Source organism: Hyalella azteca, unplaced genomic scaffold, assembly GCF_000764305.2.
Source record: "Hyalella azteca isolate HAZT.00-mixed unplaced genomic scaffold, Hazt_2.0.2 contig3406, whole genome shotgun sequence".
NCBI classification, from domain to species: domain Eukaryota; kingdom Metazoa; phylum Arthropoda; class Malacostraca; order Amphipoda; family Hyalellidae; genus Hyalella; species Hyalella azteca.
In genome coordinates, this window is record NW_025933656.1 from 11,934 (window position 1) to 20,188 (window position 8,255).

Consider the following 8,255-nt stretch of genomic DNA (forward strand, 5'->3'; position numbering starts at 1 on the left):
CCCGACACCTCCTTCAGGTATAAGTGACCACCCTGCCTCCCCCGACACCTCCTTCAGGTATAAGTGACCACCCCGCCTCCCCCGACACCTCCTTCAGGTATAAGTGACCACCCCACGCTTGTCTGTGAAAAGGAAGATATTGAAGATGTTCATTATCTTTAACCTAGATATTCAAGAAGGAATCTTTAGATTTATTCCTACACATTTATTCCTAAAACATGAACATTTTCCGCTGATTAAATGAACTAATGAACTAATAAAAGCATATTGAAGGCATCGCTGTTCATAGTGAGGCATTCCGCATAATCCCTGATATTGGCAAGTCGTTCATTATTACTAAGAATATTACAATGAGGTCGATTAAGAGAAGCAATTGGACTTCAGTCACTGCTTCCTGAATCCGTAAAGTGGCCACTGGTGATTATTTTGCTAATTATACTAGTCATTACCATCAGGGATCATTTCACTTGTGATGGACACCAATGATCATTTCACTAGTGATGGCCACTAATGACCACTGTTGATCATTTCACTAGTGATTATGTTAATAAATCCATTACGAAGCACCTATGTCATCATTGCTACTGAGGAACGGTATGGCGTTATCTCATTACTACTATCACTCAGCACCTCACTATGACCTCTCACTCCCAGGGAGGTGCGGGTCGAGCAAGGGGGCAACACGGTCATCGTAGAGGATCGCTTGTCGTCCCACCACCGCAAGGACTCCTCGTCAAGTCCCTGGGTGATGTCCTCCTGCAATCCTTCCGACTTGTACGATCCTCATCGTCCTGCCAGCGGCCACAAGGACACCATCACCGACGTGGTGCTGGTGGACGTCCCGCAGCGCTTCATCGTCTCCTCGGACGCCATGGGAGTCGTCAAGATCTGGAAGTGATTTCTTCAGTAAAAATTTGAATAGAAATTTGTTTTCGATGGGGCAGGAGAATCAAGATCTGGAAGTGATCTTTTCAGTAAAAATTTAAATAGAGAAGTGATCTCTTAAATAAAAATTTAAATAGAAATGTGTTTTCGATGGGGCATCAGAATTTAATATGGTTAAAAATCTAACAGACTGTGAACAGCGATGTTAACATACACGCGGGAAAATAACAATTCATATTGTCCAATAGTGACTTAATTTCTTACAATAGCATGAGACGTGGCACTGTAGCACGAACATTTGCCGGGTGAAACTGGGTCTGGATTACCCACACATGGGCTAGAAATACATCGCTATTTGCACAAAGTTTCCTCATTTCACTGAGTGTACACTGTTACAAAAAACGGCCCCACTGGCGTTCTAGTGGCCGGTAGCCCCGTGAAAATAAACCGTTTCGCCGTTTTTATCAGATGTTTTACGAATTTCTAGTGTTAAATTAGAATAAAAACGGCAATACGGTGTTTCTTTTCACCTGCTGACCGGCCACTAAAACGCCGGTAATACCGTTAACTGTAATTTTTCTAACAGTGTAGAGTATGTGGACTCATGGTCAACCTATGAACTGTTATCAACATCTGCTAGTGAGAAAAATTTAAATAGAGAAGTGATCTCTTCAATAAAAATTTGAATAGATAAATGACCTCTTCAATAAAAATTTAAATAGAGAAGTGATCTCTTCAGTAAAAATTTGAATAGAAATTTGTTTTCGATGGGGCAGGAGAATCAAGATCTGGAAGTGGTCTCTTAATTCGAAATTTAAATAGAAATGTGTTTTCGATGGGGCATCAGAATTTAATATGGTTAAAAATCTAACAGACTGTGAACAGCGATGTTAACATACACGCGGGCAAATGAATGATTCATATTGTCCTGTTAGTGACTTAATTTCTTACAACAGCATGAGACGTGGCATTGTAGCACGCACATTTGCAGGGCGAAACTGGGTCTGGATTACAATCATATTGGCTAGAAATACATCACTATTTGCACTAAGTTTCCTCATTTCACTGAGTGTAGATCCTATGGTCAACCTATGAACTGTTATCAACATCTGCTAGTGAGCGGCACCGAGCTGCTGGCGGGTGCCAAGTTCTCTTCTATTATGGCTGTGCTATTTAATTAATACTTCATGTTGTTTGTGTTTATAGTCATACAAACTAATAATCATTGCGTCTTGATATTCAGACTGGAGTCCAGTCTAAAAATGGATTGGAGTCCATTTAGAATGAAGTACACACTCTTCATTATATGATAGATAAGTCATTGTATATTTTGATAGCATATAAGCTAACGAACGGCAATTTTGAATTATGAGTGCTAGATATCTAGGCTTTACATCATTGAGAATTCCATTAAGTAAACTAATGTGTCCCTCATAAAATCTGCTTCTTTATCCTTAGATAAATCGTATTTTGACCGTGATTAAATTTCAATATTGAACATATTTCTTGTGGAAAGTTTTCAGCGAACTGATCCTTCAGGTATACAGTTATCAAAGTAACATCCAAGAAGACGGATAACAATAATTGCGACGTGAAAATGTACCGAGTGAAATTGAAAACTGAATTAAAAACAATTACTTGAGAAAAATAAACCTTTTTCCTTTGCTATAAAATCTTATTTTGATATATTAGCAATTTAGTGTTCATAGAAAAACACCATATTGTGGCATCATCTTCGGCTGCCGCGGCAAGAGCCTGAAGTGCCGGGGACGTACTATCAAAACGCGCTTAAGTACACTTAGCGACCTAAGAACACGTAGCGGCCCCAGTACACGTAGCGGCCTAAGTACACGTAGCGGCCCAAGTACACGTAGCGGCCCAAGTACACGTAGCGGCCCAAGTACACGTAGCGGCCACGCGTAGCGGTCCAAGTACGCGTAGCGGTCCAAGTACGCGTAGCGGTCCAAGTACGCGTAGCGGTCCAAGTACACGTAGCGACCCAAGTACACGTAGCGGTCCAAGTACGCGTAGCGGCCCAAGTACGCGTAGCGGTCCAAGTACGCGTAGCGGTCCAAGTACACGTAGCGGTCCAAGAACACGTAGCGGTTTAAGTACATGTAGCGGCCCAAGTACACGTAGCGGCCTAAGTACATGTAGCGGCCTAAGTACACGTAGCGGTTCAAGTACATGTTGCGGCCTAAGTACACGTAGGGGCGCATTTATCGTCTACGATTGGTGTGTTCAGCTTGGAAAGCCATCAGTGATTGGCTGACGGAATTACGAACTCGAGATTATTTTTGACTATTAGTGCGGCATTTGGCATTCGCACATCTTTGACGCTCGAGTGCCATTAGTTCAGACGTCCCCCATTTAAGGAACAGACTCTACTGCACCGACAATTATTTCGATTTACGAAATTGTCACTAACAAAGATTGGGCCTCATAGCCCATCGTTCGATTTTACATGATGTATGACTCAAAAATTTGCGCATATGCAAGAGCAGATCTATGAACCGAACTCTGAACTTTGGAACATGCTGCGCGTCTATATAACCGAATTTATATGCATGTCTGTGAATAATCTGTGTCAAGAACTTAATTAGGTTTGTAGGTACATGAAATTCATACATATTCATGTACATGAAATTCATACTTGTACATGTTTCGCCGCTAAATATTGTTTTGAGATTTGTTTGAAAATTGTGGCAATTGTTTTCGATGAATCTTTTAATGAACGAATAAGTTCCTGAATTGTATGCATACATTTTTCATGTACAGAGACGTTTTCGCTCCGACGGTTTGATGCCAAGCACCGCGTGTAGTTGAATGTTAATATGAATGTTTAATATGTTTTTTTATAATAAATGTTAATATGAATGCGCGATGGGTTTAAAGTCAGCCATAATAAAATATGTAATGTATAATATGATATAATACAATATGACGCGATCGCAAATAATTGTCAAATTGTTTTAATTACATCAAAATACAATTCTGAGTTTCCGTACAAATCACATGCAAGCAACAACAAAAACACTCCATTTCACGTTTAAATTTTTATCAATATCGCTTACCTTATTGTGAAGAATATCACTTAAGTTGATTTGGAAAGTTATATTTATTCTCGATCTTGGAGTTTGTGATGACGAAATGATGAGTGATTGCGCGGGCATCCCTCCAGCAAAAGTTTGCTGGTTGACCTCGCACCAACGCGCGCTTCCTTTCAAGGTTGCCAGAAGGGCCTTTTTATGGCCAAATTAGAGTATTTGGGCCTTTTTTCAATCGCGTTGGCCGGCAAAATCTCTATCGGCCAGCAAATAAAAATTTTGATTTCCGGCCAATCGACAGCTACACATATACAGGATTGAATTCTTTCACCGCAAATAAGATATTAACTTATAAATATCGGATTTTGGGATGTTTTGGTCTGTTCTGTGAGCTGATTTGACCGTTTTCTCTTGCCATAATCTGGCACCCCGGCTTCCGCTGACGTCATGCGCCGAGGCCGCCGCGTTCCCGACGCCCTGAAGGCCGCCAAATGCCGGCGGCGCTAAAAATTTCAGCTGCGGCCGCCTCATTCCAGTTCATCCAGAACCAAATTATGGACTTCCAAGGAAAATTACCCATGACGCCGAAAATAGCTCCAAATACAATTTTACAATCTCCACATTATTTGTCACCGAGTCATATATATTTCTATCAGTATACCCGGCATCTTACAATGCCGAATACCCAAAGATGACATCTCACTTCTTCATATTGTATTAATTTGGTGATTTTTAATTTGGTAATCTAATCACCAGCGATTTTTTCCGATAGTGTAACAATTTAGAGCTGGAGGAAGATCGCGGTGTTAGAATTTCAGAGTTTCGTATGGCCAGGTGTTGAAATAAAAGTGTTTTTCGTAGACGAAAGGGTTCAAATTTTTTTGAAATTTTGACAAATCAGTCTTATTTGATGCTGATCATTAATCAACCTTCATTCATACATATGACTCATCAGTGTTCTTTCATACTGATCATTAATCAACGTTCATATTCATCCATATAACTCATCAGTTTTCTCTCATACCGATCATTAATCAACCTTTTTTCGTACATATGACTCATCAGTCTTCTTTCATACTGATCATTAATCAGCATTCATAAACATATTTATGACTCAGCAGCCATCTTTCAAACTGATAATTAATCAACCTTCATATATACTTATGACTCATCAGTCTTCCCTCATACCGCTCATTCATCATCCATCACTCACACCGATGATGATTCATCTCCTGATCGTGCACAACCGCGACCATAATTACAAGTCGTCAGTCGGGCGCTAGCGTCCAGTTGGGACGCTAGGAGGTTGGGACGCTAGGGGAGGCGGGTGGGGCGTTGAGAGAAGTAGGGACCGTGAGTAGAGGGTGGGGTGCAGGAGGAAACGGACCGCAAGGGGGTAGTAGGATGAGGGAGAGGACTGCAAGGGGCAGGTGGGACGCAAGGTGGACCTGCAAAGGGCAGGTGGGGAGCAGAATGGGACTGCAATTGGTGAATTGGTCGCAAGGGTTATAAGAGGAGGAGACCGCGCGGCAAGTACGCAAGGAAGATGTACAAGAAAGTGGCAAAAGTGAATAGTGAAATATTATTAAGAACATTACAAAAATTACCAAATGTTCGGATTACAGGAGAGGGAACTTGGTCCGTAAAGCCATTTACAACGAAAGATAATTAGTAAAATGCCCATTTTCAACACTTTATAATAATTTTGATTTGCAAGAAATCGACTGGACCGAGCAAAATTTACGAGCAGTTTAATACAATTTTTAATCGCAGCCTTATAAATTACATCACCTGGCTAGCGTAACGTAAATTATTTGTCATCCCGTCTGTGGTCTTCAGATCATCAATATCAGGCACTTTAATGACGCCTGATTAATTTTAATTGGTATAATGCCTCGTAAAACAAGTGTGCAGAATGCAGAAGATGTCTGAAAGGCAGCCAGGAATTAATTCACAGTTTCCTAGAATAATATATCCTCCAAATATATTAAATTATCAATTTGCAAATAAGATTAAATTATAATACAATTACCTCGAGCAAAAAGGCTGCACCTGCAAGAAATGCCTTTTAGTAGCGATTGACAAATCAAAAATTAGCTTTAACTTTGCTTCATATTTTTTAGTCATCCTTACTACATGTGAAATATTTTAAACTTTGCTTCATTTTTTTAAGTCTTCTCAACAACATGTGAAATAGATTTAACTTTCCTTCATATTTTTTTAAGTCATCGCAACAACATCTGATTTAGATTCAACTCTGCTTCATGTTTTCAAGTCATTTTCAAAGCATATAAATGATATTTAACTTGTTTTATAATTTTTTAATTCATTTCTATTCATCTGAATTAGACTTAACTTTGCTCCATGTTTTTTTAGTCATTTCAAAGCATGCGGGTTCCAACATAACGCTATAACCGACCAGCCGTGTGCGCTGTAGACATTACCCAAGTTGCTGCCGCGCTGCTTCATCGAGAAAAAGAATCTTGTACGATCACTAATATTCGCTAATTATTAATTTAATTCTTACCAGAATAATTTTATTTGGAAATTATGTTATTTGCAGTAAGCTTGAATTCACTAGTTCCTTTTGAATTCATTTGCATTTCGGTCAGGTATTACTCACCCTAATGAGAGCGTCATCTTAGTCATCTTATACCAGCACATAAAATATATATGAAATAAGGTCATAAATAAACCCTAACGTCAGATTCCCACGCTAAATTAATCAGCTTATCTGTAACTGCAGCGATTACTGAATGAGCTAAGCCCTTTAAGAGCATAGCAAGTGACCAGCTACGTCTGCTGTGAAGTAACTGTGCGGCGTGCATATATACTCACTATATAACATGGGTACACTATGTAAAAAGCAAGTCATCATAGTTATTAGATATTACTCTAATTCAGTTTATACATAATTTTGAATGGAGTCTGTGACCTTTTGTTAATAATAAATTATTTATTTTACATCTAATTTAGTTTATATTTAATTTTAAATGGAGTCTGTGACCTTTTGCTAATAATGAATTTTTTATTTTACGTCTAATTTATTTTATATTTAATTTTCAATGCAGTCTGTGACCTTTTGCTAATAATAAATTATTTATTTCACGATAATCAGTCGATTCCTTATTTAATAATTATGAAGTTATACGTTGTACAGTCCGGGAGTACGCAACAGGTTGGCGCCAGCTCGCGGGTACATTCCATGACGCCGTTTCTACGCCGCTGCCTCCAGCCTCCCCCGGAATGTTGGCGCCGCGCCTCTTGCTGGGGTCATAGGGTTCATACGCTGGGGTAAGCTATACGTAGGCTTTTTTTACTGAAACGTAACGGGTCTGACGTGCTGCGAAAAAATCTACCACAGGGTGCAGAAACCGAGCGAATAATTTTTTATGAAAACGTAACCGGTCTATAGTGGGGCGAAAAAATCTACCACAGGTTGCAAAAATTGAGCGAATAATTTTTTATGAAAACGTAACCGGTCCATAGTGGTGCGAAAAAATTTACCACAGGGTGGAAAAATGTAGCGAATAATTTTTTATTGGAACGTAACGGGCCTGTTGTGCTGCGAAAAAATCTACCACAGGGAGGGAAAAAAGAGCGAATAATCACTGTTCAGGATGACTTGAAGTGACGTTCTTCGAAAGCCGCTCTTGTGCTATCAATAGAAAAAAAATGTGGAGCTCAAAACTCTCCCTTAAGGTGCCCTTACCTTACCTTACCAATCCTTAGTAAAATAATTGAGAGAATAATTACAACATTGTTGACTTTTTGACTGAATAAACATATTGCAATTATGCTGACGAACATGAATACAACACAAGTGCGTAAATTCTACCGTGAGTCAAAAATTGGATATGTCAATAGCAGAGAAATTATTTTTATCAAGCGTTTTAATAGTTTTGTAGCATCATTTGAGAATTTTTTATAAACATTTCACATGAAATTGTTTTACTCAGGGTATCTTGCTCGTAATTATATTGTTAGTTTGATTAAATCACGATTAGCGAGAATTTGAGAGCAGAGAAAATGCCAAAAATCTCATAATGATTTCACTGAAAACGTCAAAGAGAGACCAGCTTTATCATCAGCTCAAAAACTCCTAGAAAATAGGTTAAATATATTTAACTTTTTATGTTAAAATACCATGATTTTACTTTGCATTTTCGTCGTTTAATTTATTGAAAATATATTTTGTCTAACATTAATCTTTAATCCCTTAATCAATAATACAATTTTTGGAGACCTCGCCAGGCCAAACAAAATTTAGGATATCACCGCGCGTATCTGCATAGAATGAAATCAACATGATTACATATAGTT